Here is an 18,529-nt window from a genome sequence, read left to right as displayed (position 1 = left end):
TAAGGTGTTCACCTTGCGTGCAAAAGGACAGTGGTTCGAATTCTGGCATCCCATATAGTCCCCGTGCCTGCCAGGAGCGATTTCTGAGCCTAGAGCCAGGAGTAACCCCTGAGCGCTGCCAGGTGTGACCCAAAAATCAAACAAACAAACAAACAAACAAAAAAATTATGTTACTGCACTGTTCCCACCACCCAAGTACAAATTTTCCAAATTGTCCACCACTGTTCATTAAACACCATGACACATACACACCCTCTCAGCCTTCTCTCACCTCCTTCCAGTAATCTCAGTTTTGCAAAAATTCATGAGTTCAAAGGTTTGTTTTCATTTGACTCTACCTATTCCATAACTTTATTTCTTGATACCCCACATATGAATGAGCTCCCCTGAGATTATCCTCCGTCTGATTTATTTCATTTAGTATAACCCTCACCTCATTTTTAATTCCTGTTCCTTTCCTTTAGTTATAATTCACACATAAGTGAGACAATTTGGCAACTGCCTTTCATTCTCTTATCTTTGAAGTTAGTGTTGTTTTGTTTGTTTGTTTTTCTTGGTGTGTTTTTTTCAGTTTGGGTTAGTTTGGATATTTTTGAGTATAATCCAGAAGTGGAACAGTTGGTTCACACAATATATCTTTATTTACCCAGGCTTTAGATCTGGTGGTGTTGTCTGATGGTCATGCTGGGGTTGGGAAGATAGGAAGAGGATACTCAATTTATCATGTAGTAATGTAGATCCAATCTGGGTCATCTGCATGAAAAGCATACACTCAGCCCAATAAGATTTGGAGAAGTCTCCTTGCTGTTTAACACAGAAGGTGGACTTCCCCTCCATCAGTGAATTAGGGGTATTTTTCCTCATACTCTGCTATCACTAGGTGTTTTTGACCTTTTTTTTGAAGGGAGGTGGCTGGGGAAAGGGAACAGGCCACTCTTACATCTATGGGGTCTTATCTCATTGTTTTGACTTGTATTTTCCTATTGATAATCCTTTTTTTCATCTGTTGTTGGTCATCTGTCTCTGTCTTTAGTAGAGTGGCTGTTTCATTTTTAATGGGGTTGTTGTTTCAGTTTTATGAGTTCCTTACATATCCAGGAAATTAGAGTTTGGGTGTATTTCTCTGCAAATACAAAACAATACAAAGAATATTAAACTGACTTCTGATCATCATATGTGCTTCTGTCTTAGGGATATTTAAAGTTACATTTTTTAGTCACGGCTTAAAAACATTTTTTATGTTCAGATGATTTTTACCCTTTAAGATGCTTCCAGCATGGGGGTAGGGTAGACTGTCAGAAATATGGTAGGCATAATGCCATTCCCACCTCCCACACATGTAACAGATGTTATTTCATTTTTAGTGAGCACAGACTCTATATCAAATTCCTTATACAAGTTCTAGGCAGCCACTATCAATTGGTTGGTGGTGGCATTAAAATCAAAACTTTTTGCACGTTGGTCTCAAAAGTTTAACTCATGGGGCTGGAGTGGTGGTGCTAGAGGTAAGGCATCTGTCTTGCAAGTGTTGGCCTAGGACAGACAGCGGTTCTCTCCTCTGGCGTCACATATGATCCCCCCAAGCCAGGAGTGATTTCTGAATGCATAGCCAGGAGTAGCCCCTGAGCATCAATGAGTGTGGCCCAAAAACAAAAATGAAAACAAAAAATTTAACTCACCATCTAAGATCTAAAAATGCATGTACTAACTCAGACATTTACCCCTGCCTTCAGCTAAACTGAAAAAAACTTTAAAGCACACAGATTACACTTATCCTAAAAAATTGAGCTTACATAGCAAAATTTACAACAAATAGAAACAAATTGGGGGTAATTTTACTTTTCTAGACATCCTAGAATTATGAGTTTAATTTCTACTTCAACCTGGATTACCAGTTGAAATTTAGTTGATCACTTTTAACAGCTACAGCAGAATCAATATGCTCATCTGCTGCGGAGAAGAAACATTGAAAATCTTCTGTAAGGAAGATATTTTTAGAAATCTTATCATTTTCCTCAGAATGATTTTGGGTCTAAACACTAAATATTATGTTTACTTTGAGAATATTAAAACCTAAAGATAAATTACTCTCCCAAGTCATGCATCCTTTAAGAGTCAGAACCAATGTCCAAACAAATTTACTGCTGCCTAGAAGGACCATAGTTGTTTAATAAAACATTAAAGATTTTTTTATTTATACTCTAAAAGTTTTTAAATCAAGTTAATTGTGTTAACAGATTTTATATAAATAGACCCATGATTAGAACCTTCTGTTGGTCTCACTAGTTCCTTGAGATCTTAATTATCCTGTGTTCCTAGTGAGAGTCAAAAATCAAGGAACTGGGGCCAGAGTGATAGGGCATTTACCTTGCATGCGGCTGACCCAGGGCATACCTTGGTTCAATATCCGGCGTCCCATATGGTCCCTCAAGCCAGGAGCTATTTCTGAGCTCATAGCCGGGAGTAACCCCTGAACATCATAATGTGTGGCCCAAAAACCAAATTAAAAAAGGGGAGGCGCAAGGAATTAACCCTTTCACTGCAATAAAAAAGATATGTCATGTAAAAATAAAGCCATCTGAAATAATGCCAGGACCAGAGTTAGCACAGGAATTAAGGCACTTGGTTTGCATGCAGCTGACCCCAGTTCTATTCCCAACATCACTTATGCTCCCCCAGGAGTAGGGACCACCTCTGGACACCACCAGAGTAGTTCCTGGGCAGAGAGTCACGAGTGAGCCTTGTACTGACAGGTGTGGCCCATAAACCAAACCAAAATTAAAGTAATAATATTCAACATAGAGCATTTTCACTGTTGTCTGTTTTCATTTTTTCACATTATAACTTAAATCTTATCATTATCTTATCAATGCATATAGAGGTTCATATTGGAACTTTTATTGAAATTGTATCAATGCTATAGACCAGTAGCCAGAGAGAGAGGTCAATGGATGAGAACAAACTTTATATACAGGAAGTCAGGATTCAATTCAAGGCACTAGATGTATCCTCTGATCACTGATGTATATGACCCAGAAATAAACAAAGGTCAATAATGGACCCAGATGGTCCCCCAAGCCAGAAGCAATTTCTGAGCACATAGCCAGGAGTGACCCCTGAGCGACACTGGGTGTGGCTGAAAAAAAAAAAAGAAATATGATGATTGCTGAGAGAAAGGGAGTGGGAGGAAAGGTCATTTCTAGAGCATATAGTACTAGAATTATGATGCTAGGTGGGATGAAATGCATATACCTAGAGAGGTGTGAAATTGTATTTTTGAGCTTGAAAATATTATAAACAATGGCAAATTAATAAAACTTTGCTTCTTTTAATTTATAAACAGAAGAAAATTATTATCTTAAAATTATTACTACTTTCTTGAAGTTTTATATACCATGATTGCTTTGTGTAACCAAAATTCATTTTGATTTAGGCCTTTTAGTTTTCAATCTTTCCCACAGCTTTATGTTCCTTCCCAGAACAAATTTTCTTCTAACTATAAAATTCCCTTTAGTATTTTTTCTGTTCATTTCTGCCCTTAAATTTTTCTATTTCTTTCCTTTTGTCTATAAATGCCTTTATTTCACCTTCACTTTTAAAAGATATTTTTGTTTTGTATAGAAATCTAGGATGACAGTTTATTCTTTCAGCACATTAGAGAAATCCTGGCCTCATTCTGTGGCCTCCAATCATTTTGGTTGAAGGGAATATGTCTTTTATTCTGACTAGTTTTAATATTGACTATTTTTTGTATGAATTCAGCAGTTTTGTTAAGTGTCTAGGTAGGTTTCCTTTGTTATTATATAACCTCCTGCATAGGTCATATTGGCTCTTAAATCTCTATCCTGATTTGACAATTTGGGGGCAGGGGGATATTCAGTCAAAGTCTCTTCACATATCTTTTGTTCTATTCTCTCCTCCAGCCAGACTCCAATTCTAGATGTTTTTTATATCTTGGTTTCTGTCTCTTTTTTTTTAACTTTGTGCTTGAGTTTTGCTTTTTTATATTGACCTACCTACCACATAATAAAACTTAGTTGAGCAGAATTCCATTTGTCATTAATCTCTTGAGTTTTAAATTTTAATTATCAGATATTCCTGTTCTACAATTGTCATTTGAAAGAAACTATCTCTCTGGTTTGGGTCAGAGAGATAGTAAAGTGGGTAAGGGTCTTACCTTGCGAAAGCTGATCTGAATTTCAGCCCCATCCACACCATATGGTCTCCTGAGCAACTGCCAGGAGTGATCCTTGAGTGCAGAGTCAGGAATAATTCCTGAAAACCACCAAAAACAAACCAGAAATAAGTGCTTGTAATTTATTTTCTGGAGCCGGTTAATAATTGCAAGAATGAATCTTGTAGTCAGTGGCACATAAATTCAATATTTAGGTCAAATTTGTATTCGGGTTTTTTTGTTTTGGTTTGGTTTGGTTTGGTTTTTGGTTTTTGGGTCACACCCAGCAACGCTCAGGGGTTACTCCTGGCTCTATGCTCAGAAATCACTCCTGGCAGTCACAGGGGACCATATGGGATGCCAGGATTCGAACCACCTCCTTCTGCATGAAAGGCAAATGCCTTACATCCATGCTCTCTCTCCATTTTATTTTTATGTTTTTGGTTTGATTTGGTTTTTTGTATTCATTTTTATTATATTTTTTGATCCCTCTTCTTACTACATTTGAAATTTTGAAGTTTAAATGATATTTTATTTCTTCTGGGAAGTTCACCCAATCTCTTGCTAGAAGCAGAAGAGAATTCGTTATCTTAATAAAAGTATGAGCTGACTTGAAGATTTTTGTCTTTTTTCAATCCAAGTACAAACCAGGCCTGACTCTGCTTAGCTTCCATGGGAGTGTTTAGGATCATATGGCATTTTTTGTCTTACATTTGCCTTTCTTTTTTTTTGGGGGGGGGGGTCACACCCGGCAGCACTAAGGGTTACTCCTTGCTCTATGCTCAGAAATCGCTCCTGGCAGGCTCAGGAGACCATGTGGGATTCCGGGATTCAAACCACCAACCTTCTAATTGCAAGGTAAATGCCTTACCTCCATGCTATCTCTCCGGTCCCTATATTTGCATTTCTATATGAATTTTCTTTTAGCTTCCTGCCTGATCCAATATAAAGCTCTTCAAAGTTCTAACTTAAAGTTTCATTCCAAAAGCCTGGGATGCTTCTCAGAATCTTTGCTTCAATATGTTATATTTTTATATCCAATTTTATATCTAATAACTTTATGTCTAATATCCTGCCACTATAAAAATACCCAGTGGAGTGGTGAGGGAATATTGGTACCATGGTGATTGTTGAGGGTAGTAGCATTGTATGCCAAAAGCACAAAGATTACAGCTATTGTAAACCGTGGTGCCTCAATAGCAATAAAATTAAATTTTGTAAAATCCACTGTCGTTTTTAGCTGCATTTTGACTCTGCTTATTAACTTTTTACCCTGCATAGACTAATCAGCAAATGTCTTCAGAAGGCATGTATTACAATATTAGCTCTTTGTTACTTTTCTGTAACAATCACTTTTCAGGAATATTGGCTACATTATCTAGGAGCTTCCTTACTATCCCCAAACCTTGCTTTAACTTCTGTTTACTTTTCTGCCACTCTTTAGTCTATATACCTGATATGTATTTCTGAAAATTTGCAAATTCTCAGAGAAATACTGGCATGAGGAAATGTTCTTTAACAACTGTCTTCTCGGGCCCGGAGAGATAGCACAACGGCGTTTGCCTTGCAAGCAGCCGATCCAGGACCAAAGGTGGTTGGTTCGAATCCGGTGTCCCATATGGTCCCCCGTGCCTGCCAGGAGCTATTTCTGAGCAGACAGCCAGGACTAACCCCTGAGCAACGCCGGGTGTGGCCCAAAAACCAAAAAAAAAAAAAAAAAAAAAAACTGTCTTCTCAGATTTGACATAAACCTGTGCAAACATTTATGTTTTAATTTTATTTTTTATAATTATCTTTTTTAAACACCGTGATTACAAATATAATTATAGTTGTATGATTAGTCATGTAAAGAACACCCCCTTCACCAGTGCAACATTCCCACCACCAATTTCCCAGATCTGCCTCCTCCCCACCCACCCCCACACCTGTACTCAAGACAGGCTTTCTACTTCACATTGTTATGATAGTTTTCAGTGTAGTCATCTCTCCAACTGCACTCATCACTCTATGTGATGAGCTTCATATCATGAGCTGCACCTACCAGCCCTCATCTCTCTTGTCTTTGAGATACTGTTAAAAATGTCTTTAATTTTTCTTAAAACCCATAGGTGAGTGAAACCATTCTGCATCTTCCTCTCTCCCTCTGACTTTCTTCACTCAGCATAATAGATTCCATGTACATCCATGTATAGGAAAATTTCATGACTTCATCTCTCCTGACAGCTGCATAGTATTCCATTGTGTTTATGTACCACAGTTCCTTTAGCCACTCATCTATTGAAGGGCATCTGGCTATTGTAAATAGCGCTGCAATGAATATAGGTGTAAGGAAGGGATTTTTGTATTGTATTTTTGTGTTCCTCAGGTATATTCCTAGGAGTGGTATAGCGGGATTGTATGGAAGCTCAATTTCCAGTTTGTGAAGGAATCTCCATATCGCTTTCCATAAAGGTTGTAATAGACGGCATTCCCACCAGCAGTGAAAAAGAGTTCCTTTCTCTCCACATCCCCGCCAGCACTGCTTGTTTTCTGTTTTTATGATGTGTGCCAATCTCAGTGGCATGAGGTGGTACCTCATAGTAGTTTTGATTTGCATCTCCCTGACGATTAGTGATGTTGAGCATCTTTTCATGTGCCTTTTGGCCATTTGCCTTTCTTCTTTTTCAAAGTGTCTGTTCATTTCTTCTCCCCATTTTTTGATGGGGTTAGTTGTTTTTTTCTTGTATAGTTCTGTCAGTACCTTGTTAATTTTGGATATTAGTCATTTATTTGATGAGTATTGGGTGAATAATTTCTCTCACTCAGTGGGTGGCCTTTGTATTCTGGGTACTATCTCCTTTAGATGTAGAAGCTTCTCAGCTTAATATAGTCCCATCTGTTTATCTCTGCTTCCACTTGTTTGGAAAGTGCTGTCTCCTCCTTAAAGATGCCTTTAGTCTCTAGCTATAGTGATTAAGCAAGCAAAAGATATCAAGGGAATCCAGATAGAAAAGGAAGAAGTCAAGCTCTCACTTTTTGCAGATGACATGATACTCTACTTAGAAAATCCTAAAGACTCTACCAAAAAGCTTCTAGAAATAATAGATTCATATAGCAAAGTGGCAGGCTACAAAATTAACATGTAAGAATCAATGGCCTTTTTATACACTGATAATGATAGGGAAGAAATGGACATTAAGAAAACAACCCCATTCACATTAGTGCCACACAAACTCAAATATCTTGGAGTCAAACTGACTAAAGATGTGAAGGATCTATACAAAGAAAACTATAAAACACTGCTCCAAGAAATAAGAGAGGACACACAGAAATGGAAACACATACCTTGCCCATGGATTGGCAGGATCAACATCATTAAAATGGCAATATTTCCAAAAGCATTGTACAGATTTAATGTGAGTCCTCTAAAGATACCCATGACATATTTCAAAGAAGTAGATCAAACACTTCTAAAATTCATTTGGAGCAATAAACAACCTCGAATAGCTAAAGCACTCCTTGGGAAAAGGAATATGGGAGGCATTACTTTCCCCAATTTTAAGCTGTATTACAAAGCAATGGTTATAAAAACAGCATGGTATTGTAATAAAGACAGACCCTCAGATCAGTGGAATAGGCTTGAGTACTCAGAGAAGGTTCCTCAGACATATAACCACCTAGTTTTTGATAAAGGAACAAGAAATTCTAAATGGAGCAAGGAAAGCTTATTCAACAAGTGGTGTTGGCACAACTGGCTAGCCACTTGCAAAAAAGCAAACTCAGACCCCCAGCTAACACCATGTACAAAGGTAAAATCCAAATGGATTAAAGACCTTGATATCAGATCTGAAAATATAAGGTATATAGAACAACATGTAGGTGAAACACTCCAGGACATTGAGACTATGTTTTAATTCTTTACCAGACTAATTGGTACAATGTCACCCATTTCAAATTTGCATTCCAGGGTATGGTGTCAGTTTTATATCTCAGTAAACACATCACTATTTTGATTTGAATACATACAATTTCAATAAATTGCAGTATAAATGGGAATACCATTTATATTCAGTGTGTTCCTATTTCAGGCTTTTCTTAATGCACTTTGTTTAGGCCATCCTAAATAAGTATTTTATGTTTCAGTTTAGTTCTTTAATATATTTCTCACTTCTGGAATTGAAGAGATAGTAGAGTTAATAGGGTGCTTGTCTTGCATGCATCTGACCCAGGTTCAATCTCCAGTATCCTAACTGGCCCCAAACATGACCAAGAGTGATGCCCAAGTATAGAGCCAGAAATATAACACCTGAATACCACAGAGTGTGGATCCCTCCAAAGAAAAATACTCCTTACTTCTCCTCTCCTTGATATTTCCCTTCTTGTTTGAAGTTAACTTTATTAACTAATCATATACTATAATTAATAAGTTAATGTATATGTCTCAATATGATCATACTTAAGAAGTTCCACTGATATTTAAAGATATGTGCAATCTTCCTATTCATAAAATATAATTTTAATTATAACTTACAATGAAATAAAAATATTTTAAATAGTATAGTAAAACTGAACTTTATATACTCTATACCAGTTCTAAAAATATCTTATCATCGTTGCCACCTGTGAGAAGTAAGACTAGAGCATGCTGGAATAAACTCCTTTGCTTTTGCATTACTACTGTTTTCCCTGATCTCTGTGGGTTGATTGTTGAGTCTGGAACTAACATTTGGGGCTCATCTGGGGTCCTGACACAAAGAGATAGGGGAACAAAGGAACATTAGGGAGAAAAAGCTTGAGAAAAATATGGTAAAGCACCAAAGTGGAATCCAGGGTCCCAGGCATGGATACCAAGGTTAGTTTTCTAAAAGGTCTTCTAATAGAGTGTCAGCAGGAAAATAAATAAATAAAGTATAAGACACACTGGAGGGTCACCAATTTGGGGATTTGGGGACATATCCCTCTGGTGTCCCTTTAGTAGTCTCTGACATTTTGCTGGATGAACTGCAGTTAAAAAGAACCTGAAAGCCCTGATGTGGAATCCAGGATCCCTATCACGGAATCTGAGGTATAAAGTCCTGACATGGAATCCAGAGGCTCTGTTGTGGAATCTGAGATAGTCCGACATAAATTCAAGGTCCCCAAACTGGAGTCAGTATTATCGGCCAATTCTGTATCTGTCTTCTGTTCATATGTTTGTCTTTGTCTCAGAGGTGACACCAACATAGGTTCAAGTCCCACTAAGTGTCTTGTGATTTCAAATCCCACTTGGGATGTGCTGGAATTGCTCTGCTCCTCTAGGCCAGGGAACAGTGGAGAGGGGTCATAAGTGCCAGATATTTCTCAAACGACTGTCTGGATTTAAATTTGTCTTGGAGAGATCCAGTCTTTTCTGTCAATCTTAGCTGCTTCTTTGCCATTCTTAGATAGGGGGCAGAGAAAGATCAATTGAGGTTATCTACATGTATATGGAGTGAAAAGAGGGCGGAATCAAGAAATGAAGGGAAGCAGTTCTGAGGAGCCAGGGAGATCATTCTCTCCTCTTTCAATGCATGCTGCAGGTTTGTGAGTCTTTCCATGGTAATGTGGGCAGTGGGAGGGCCTGCATAAAGCCAGGCAGTCTGGGCTGAATGGGGTTGGCAGCCAACAAGGGCTGGGGCAGAGGTACCATCCTAGCCTCTTCTAACAGTGGGAGTTAGCTGAAGAAGAGCAGGAAAGAGTTAAAATGCTGATAAGACCAGAAAAGGGGTGCTCTGGGTAGTAAAGAGGAACTATTAAGACATTGTGCATTGGGAGACTTCGGAAACTCAGGCCTGAAAGAGTTAAAATCCTCTGGAGAAGAGGCTAAGGAAGCTCGAGGTCAGGGTGTCTCTTTTATCACCACCCCTCAGAAATTCCTCAGCTTGAGGCATTTATTGAGTCTTTGCTACAGACTATCAGAAAAGAAAAAGTTGGCCACTTCTAATTTCAAATAGAGAACATTTCTCTAACTATAGAGGACTCTAAGGATGAAGATTTAGCTGAAAAATGTTACAAATTATTGTGATTAGCATTTTTAAACAGTGTCATTAATTTTATTGTTAATATTGTTAAGGTAACTTAATAGCTTTAAGTATGAAAATCTCAGTGGTTTATGGTAATCTTGGTAAAGGCTATGTTACTTGATGGTCACTATTTAAAAGATAGAATTGATTTAAAGGTCTTTAATAAAGACAATTTGGTCCTGATGGGTATAAGAAATGGGTATAACAATTTGGTTCAAACTTGACAGCTGGCAATTTCAATTTTCTCACCTAGAGCTGCAGTGCTCTTTTCTATCTTGCTAACTTGGGAAGATGGCTTTTCCTGGGACAGGAGGAGGATAGAATTATATGCAAAAAAAAAAGATAGTAGATTGATTTATAAATGTAAAGGAGCAGGCAGAGTTTGAGGGATGTGTGCTGTGGAAAAAACTGAATGATTAAAATAGATTGTTATTAGTATGACTTTAAGTTAGAAATGATCGAATGATTTGTATAGAGAATTCTATGGAAAAAGAGCTTTGATGCTCTAAAACTCATGTTTGCTTCTTAGAAAATTGATCTTAATTGCCGAGGGAAGGGAGATTAAAAACAAGGAAGCCATGTGGCATTACTGAAAGCCCTCAAAGAACCTACAGCTATAGCTATAGTACACTGCCCGGAGCTCCAGAAATCAGACTCCCCAGTGGCAAAAGGGATTGAGCAGTGGATGAAGAAGTGTAGAAAGTAGTCCTGAGAAAGACAAAGAAATGTGGGGAGGTTTTTTTTTTAGTGAAATTACCAGATCCCACCCGGAGGTTCTGCCACCTGAACCAAAATACTCAAGCAAGGACCAAGACTGGATAGAGAAATAACCAGATATTCCTCTGTGAGTCCTGGTGGAAGGACCAGGATGGGTATCTATTGTTGCCAAGAATCCTGTGGCTCCACCTACTGGAAAAGTAGCATTCACATTTGAGTCCCTCAAAAATAACTCAACTGCTGAAAGCTGAGATGGGTGATGACAACTTAACTGGGACTAGGAAAAGCCCATGGTCATCCATATGAGCCCTAGAATCTAATCTGGTAAATCTCTGAGCCAGATGACAGATATGTGGTCACTCCGTAAGCAACATAGGACAGTGTGGAACAAGATCTATGTGATCTTGTTGGGAATGACTGGGACAAAACAAGTTAGAGCAAAAGACCAGGTCCCAGAATAGGAATCCAGAAACATTACTTCTATTGTGCCAGAGTACAAGCATAACTCAGCATATGGGGGATCCCCATAATACTACTGTGGGGACTGGAGTTGGATCTCCATGGGATATAAAAATTGGGCAGCTGCCCCACCCCCCACAAAAATCCAACCTGATTAAAGTAACATGAAGGTGGGATGATGTTGTTGACTACATAACTTCCTTTGGCAAGTGCCAGGGCAGAGGTAGGGAAAGTACCCTGTTTCCCCAAAAATAAGACAGTGTCTTATATTAAATTTTGCTCCTGAAGATGTGCTAGGTCTAATTTTCAGAGGATGTCTTATTTTTATATAAAGAATATAGTACACATTTATTGTAAAATAAAAATAAGAAAATTTATTACCTGTATACAGTAAGGTGTCCCAACTCCACAAAATATCACTGGTTGCTAGACACAGTCAGGGAGGCCCTAACAACCAGTTTATGGTAAATTGATTTTCATTCTGAGACAGAGCCTGGGGGGCCTTGTTTTCAAGGGTGTACCCTATATCAGGAAACCTGTAAGTAGATCTTATTTTCAGAGATGTTTTATTTTTGGGAAAACACGATAGATGCCCCCCCATAACTATAACATTTACCGAGCAAGGAAAACAGAAGGAACTATAAGGTAAGGGACTGGCTAAGAGAAAGGAAGAGCATGAAAAGCAGAAGTCATGGTTTGACTCTTGGTTCAATGCCTCTCCTCAGTGGACAATCCTCCTCTCATCCTTGATGGTGCCTCTGCTCATAATACTTGGCCCCTGTATATTGAACAGATTGGTGAATTTTGTTAAATACAGAAACAATACAAACTGCTTGTCTTAAGGCAGCAGTAGAAAACTCTAGGTGGTTGTAGTGTGGTCAGGATTGAGAAGGTACAAGAAGAAGGTGGGAATGTTAAAAAGAAATGCAAGTTTAGAATTAACTACTGCTGTTTTCCTTCTGTCACCTTGCTTTGCTCAAGGGACTAGGGACTAAGGCCAGAAAGATAGTCAGCTTCAGGAAGTACAAGATAAACTAAGGAATCCAATTGCACCCGGGGAATCTGGGCATACCCAAATGGAATGCCAGCAATAAATCTTATTCAACTGTACCTGAAGGTCAATAGACACCCAAGTTCCACCTCCACTACTCCAGTCAACCAGTTTGCAAGTCCCTTTGTCATCTCCACCTGCCAGAGGTGTGGTCTCAGTATGCTGGAATAAATTTCCTTGTTTTTGCATTAATGTCATCTCCCCTGGTCTTTGTGAATTGGATCTTGAGTGTGGAGCTAACACTACCTTTCATTTTATTTTTTAAAAAGAGCACTTTCTTGGGACTGTTGCTATAGTACTGCAGGTAGGGCACTTTCTTGCTCACCATGACCCAGATTCGATCCCAAGCACCCAATATGGGCCCCAGAACCCCACCAGTAATAGTCTCTGAGCACAGAGAAAAGAACAATAGCACCACCAGATGTGATTCAAAATAAAACAAAACAAAACAAAAAGGCTCTCCTATATATGCATTTTCCTTTTTTCTGGAAAACTTGAAAGAATAATAGAGCCTGAAGTTCAACTTAGATAGTGAATATTTAATCACACCAACAATTGATTCTTTCATGTAAATTTAAAAATTAGCAAGGTGGGCTAGAGTGACAGCACAACAGGTAGAATATTTGCCTAGCACGAGGCCAACCTGGTTTCAATATCCAGCATCCCTTATGGTCCCAGAGCCTGCAAGGAGTGATTTCTGAGCACCACTGGGATGATTCAACAACAAACAAAAACAACTAGCAAGATGAGCAATTATGTATTTTAAATTTGAAGGTATACTTTTTATTTCCCTTTACTTGTTATATATACCCTGTATACAATTTGATTTTACAGATGTTGAATTCTGAATTTTAAGATTATGTGACAATATTTATATTGAGTATAGTTTTTGTTTATTGTTAATATTTTACAATATATTTTCATATTTATAACATTTTAGATTATTTAAATTACCTTTTGAATCATTTGACCTTCAATATCTAAATAATTAGTCATAGCATTAGAGATGCAATTTAATTATTGGACAAGATAAAATTAAATGAAAATCTCATAAAGAGCATATTATTAATTTCTCATTTTATTAAAAACATGATCTTATAATAAATTTAGGTGGCTTCCATAAAAAGCTATTTCAACAATTCAAAAACCAGTTACAAATCTCACACTTGAGCTAACTCCTTAAATGCAGACCAAGGGAAAAACAACTGTCATCAAAAATATGTATAGCATATGACTTTTGGGGATTCTAGAAATATGTACATTAATGTGGTAGCATGGACTTATTTAAAAGCAAGAAAACAAGAGTTGGCATCTAGGCCCACTTTTCTGAAGTTCAATTTTCAGCAGAAATGAAATGAAGTTGAGTACACTGTATAGTTTCTAATAAAAAATTTTAACTGTAAAACAGAACAGATTAAGAAAATTCCCCATAATATAATGATTAAATTGTAATATAATCATAATGTAATATGTAATATGTGTTGTGTAGCATAATAAACTACCAAAAGGTGAACCACCACAAAGGCATGGAGTTTTACCAGCTCTCCCCAAAGTTCTATACATGTCCTAATCTCAGTCCCTTCTTTCCTTGATTAAGTAGTTTTTATAAATTTTAAACATGTTTAAGTAGGTATTACTAATTTATCTCAAAATATTTTTATTATTTTGTACATTTTTTAAAAGTATTTAGGGGTCAGAGGGATAGGACTGCAGTAGGGCATTTGCCTTGTACGTGGCTGACCCAGGACAAACCTGGTTTGATCCCTGGCATCCCATATAGTCTCCCAAGTCAGGAGAGATTTCTGAGAGCACAGCCAGAAGTTAACCACTGAGCATCACTGGGTATGACCCAAAAACAAACAAACAAACAAAAAGTATTTGTGAGTAAGAGATAGCACAGTGGATAAGAATAAGAGAGATAAAGTAGCAAATAAGATTTTGGGCTTGCAACAAGGCAAATCTAGATTTCATCCCCTATGCTGCATATGGTCCCCAAACCCTGCCATAAGCGATCCCTGAACACAGATCTAGAAGTAAGCCCTTAATGAGGTTTATCAGAGGTACAATTATTGCTAATCAAAAACTTTTTCCAATACCCCTCCGTGAAAACTTGAAATATAATGTGCATTGGCAATTTTTGACAGTCTCTAAGGAGACTGTTAGAAAAAAAATACTTCTAAAGTCTTTCTAAAAATGATAATCTGTGGCTAAAGTTATAGTATAGTGGGTAGGATGCTTTCCTCGCAAACAGGTTTGATCTCCTTCACCCACTACCCCAACCACCACCGGGAGTGATCCCTGAGTCAGAGCCAGATATAAGTACTGAGTACTAGTGGATATGACTAAAAATGAAATAAAGTAAAATAAAATGAAAATTCCCTCACATTGAAAGATTTCAATGTCCATCTTCATTTTTGAATAACCCTCTTTGTTGAACATGTCAGTGATCTTCTTCTGAATTGTGTTCAGAATTATATTACTGCAGCCTTCCTTTGATGTGTTAAATACTTCCTAGGTGTCTGTTAGGCAATTTGTAAATGCTATGAACATTGGACTAGTAAGAGAAGCCATTCATCATTCACCAGTATCTGCCCTTTTGTTTTCCAAGCCAATGAGAGCCATTTTGCACTGTCACTAAAAGAAATGTGTGGCATTTCAGATAGGCAGCTTGTGTTAAGCTTTGCAGTAATCCTGTTGAGATAGGAACTTAAATGAATACTGAAACTCAGTAAAGTTTCTACTCCTAATAAAGGGGGCCAAAATGCATGTGCTTAAGCATTTTAGACTTGATTTTCTGACTGGCTTAATTTTATTTTTTAAACCAACTTTAGTGTACTCATAAAAACTGTGACAGCATTTTTTAACATAGAACCACAGAAATCTTTTCATTTCCTTTTCTTTTGAACTATAAATTAATATATCAGGAGTCATGAAAAATATTTGCCCCACATTTGGCTTAATGTATATTTTAATTCCATTTAATGTCCATTAGATAAAAATTTCTACTGGAGAAGTGTTGAACTATGGGATGTATTAATTCACTAATGTATTAATTCATTTTGTCCACTTTCCCTTTCTCTTCCTAATTGTCCAGTGAAGCAAAAAGTCAGAAAGAGAAAAATCATCAGTACATTATGAAAGGGTACATAATATATTAATATATGGGTTCCCAACATAGGATTAATAAAAACAGGTAATTAATTATTAATATATTTAAAGAGAGGAAATTATAGCAACACAAAGTAAACAAGGAAATAATTATCTTAAATGGCAAATTAGGTGAAATGGACTTAACACAGAACATTCTGTACAAAAGCAACAGAGCACATTTATATCAAGTGGTCATGCAACTTTCACTAAGGTTAACTTCTCAAATATTAGTAAGAAGGGGCTAAAAGATAGCACAGCAGGTAGGTTGCTTGCCTTGTAAGTGCCACAAATGTTCGCTGAGCCCTGCCAAGATTGATCACTGAGCAGAGTCAGAAGTAAGCTCTAAGCATAGCTAGTTGGGCCCAAAACAAAACAAATACTCATAAAGATAGCTATCACTGTGATGCTTTTAAATCCCAAAGTTATGAAACTAACAATCAACCAAAAGAAGAAATGAGTGAAATCACATGCATATAAATATTAAAAAGTATACTGAACAAATACTGGGTCAACAAGAAAATCAAAATGAAATTTAAAATAAATATACTTGGATACAAATGAATATGAGGATTTGACTTCTTGGTACCCACAAAGTAAGTATCAAATGGAAAATTAATAGTAATATATGTATATATCGACCTGCCTCAGGAACAAAAAAAATCACAAATATTAAATCTAAATTCACAACTAAAAGGGCTTTTTAAAACCCATAGATTAGTGAGACTATTCTCTGTCTATCTCTCTCCCTCTGACTTATTTCACTCAGCATAATAGTTTCCATGTCCATGCATGTATAGGGAAATGTCATGACTTCATCTCTCCTGATGGCTGCATAATATTTCAGTGGGTATATGTACCACAGTTTCTTCAGCCATTCATCTGTTGAAGGTTATCTTGGTTGTTTCTAGATTCTGGCTATTGTAAATAGCGCTGCAATGGATTGTAATAATGCCCAGAACAATAGAGATGAGGGCCAGATGGACCAGCTCACCATATAAAGTTCACCACAAAGAGTGGTGAGGGCAGTTAGATAAATAACTACACTAACTACCATGACAATGCTAATGAGTGAGAGAAGTAGAATGCCTGTCTCAAATATAGGCAGGGGTGGGGAGGAAGGATATGGGAGGCATTGGTGGTGGAAAGGTTGCACTGGTGAATGGGGGTGTTGTTTTTATGACTGAAACCCAACTACAATCATGTTTGTAATCATAGTGATTAAATATATTATTTAACAAATAAAATAAATAAAAGGACTTTTTAAATAAATTCTTCAATTGAATCACTGTGAGACACACAATTGCAAAGTTCGTTCATGATTGAGTTTCAGTCATACAATGTATAAAATAGCTTTACCAGTGCACATTTCCCACCACTAGTACTCAAGTTTCCCTCCCCTCTACCCCTCTTTTTCTTTCTTTCTCTTGGTCTCTCACTTTTACTCTCTCCTGCTCACTCTCTCCTCTCCCTTTATTTTTTTTAAATATTGTGGTTTGCCATAGTTACTGAAGGGATATAAGGCTTATCATTTCCCTCCTTTCAGCATCCAGTTTTTGTCTAGAGTGATCATTTTCAACTATCATTGTTATAGTGATCCCTTCTCTGATCTGATTCCCCTGATATTTGAGGAAAGTTTTCTACCATGCTCTGGTCCTCCTGACACTTGTGTGTTTCTTTATATATTACTACTATGCATTTATATCCCACAAATGAGTAGTATCAGTCTATGTCTAACCCTATCACTGTGGCTCATTTCATTCAGCTTAATACTCTTCAAATCTATGTGAAAGCAAATTTCATGACTTCACTTTTCCTAACAGCTGCATATTATTCCATTGTGTAGATATATGACAGTTTCTTTATCCATTCAGCTGTTCTTGGGCACTTGGGTTATTTCCAGTTTCTGGCTATTATAAATAGTGCTGCAATGAGCATAAGAGTGCAGAAGGTTTTTCTGTGTTGAGTCATTAGAATATATTCCTAGAAACAGTATTGCTGAGTACAATTGAAGCTTAGTTTCTAGGTGGTTTTTTTTTTTTTAAGAATATCCATATTGTTTTTCCAAAAGGTATGACCAGTCAACACTCCCACCAGCAGTAAATGAGAGTCCCTTTCTCCCAGCACCCACACCAATACTGGTTGCTCTTATGATTTTTTTATTTGTGCTAATCTCAGTGGTGTGAGATGATATCTCATTGTTTTCCTTTGCATTTCCCTGATGATTATAAGGAGTGGAGTGTTTTTTCATGTGCCTAATGCCAATCTGTATTTCTTCTTTGAGGAAGTTTCTGTTCATCTATTCTTCCCATTTTTGTATGGGGTTAGATTTTTTTTTCTTGTAAAGCTCCACCGGTGCTAAAGGACTTTTTAAGAAGGGGTAAAGAAAACTCAAACTAGAAATATAAAGAAAATTATATTGATTTATAAACTAAAGATATATACAGTTATAAACAAAATATAAAAACAATGAAAACAAGTGATAGTTCTTTGGAAAGATAATCAAAATATACAATATTATCCAAATACAAAAGAGAGAGCAATAGAAATAATTCAAAAGGGGTGAATAATTCAGAAGACTAGTGTACATGCTCTAAAACATTAAGTCATAAAGTTTGCTTATACATGACAGAAATTATTATGTTGAGTGAAATGAGAGAGAGGAATAGACATAGAATGATCTCACTCATTTGTGAGGCAAAAGAAAAATAAAAGAGAGTATTGCAATAATATCCAGAAACATTAGTGATGAGGGACAGGAGGATCAGTCATGGTAGGAAGCATGTCACAATGAGTGTTGAATCCAGTTAGGGTAAAGAAAGGTCCTCTCTGAGAATGACAGTTGAAACTTTTCACTCTGGACAAGAAATGGGTGCTGAAAGGGGATAAACTGACATGCATGGTACTCTTAAATTAACAATAGTACAAGCCATAGAAGAGAGAAAAAAAGAAGAAATATCC

General features: G+C 37.0%; 1 non-coding gene across 1 annotated transcript; it reads left to right on the top strand.

Moving 5' to 3' along the window:
• The first annotated feature begins 14,432 nt into the window (after nucleotides 1-14,432).
• LOC126028948 (U4 spliceosomal RNA) lies at nucleotides 14,433-14,577 on the top strand. The gene has a single exon (XR_007502618.1). It is a non-coding gene; the product is annotated as a U4 spliceosomal RNA (small nuclear RNA).
• The last annotated feature ends 3,952 nt before the right edge of the window (nucleotides 14,578-18,529 follow it).

This window comes from Suncus etruscus, chromosome 14 (assembly GCF_024139225.1).
Source record: "Suncus etruscus isolate mSunEtr1 chromosome 14, mSunEtr1.pri.cur, whole genome shotgun sequence".
NCBI lineage: Eukaryota > Metazoa > Chordata > Mammalia > Eulipotyphla > Soricidae > Suncus > Suncus etruscus.
The sequence above is the reverse complement of the archived record's forward strand: the minus strand, read 5'-3'. Positions and strand labels throughout refer to the sequence as shown.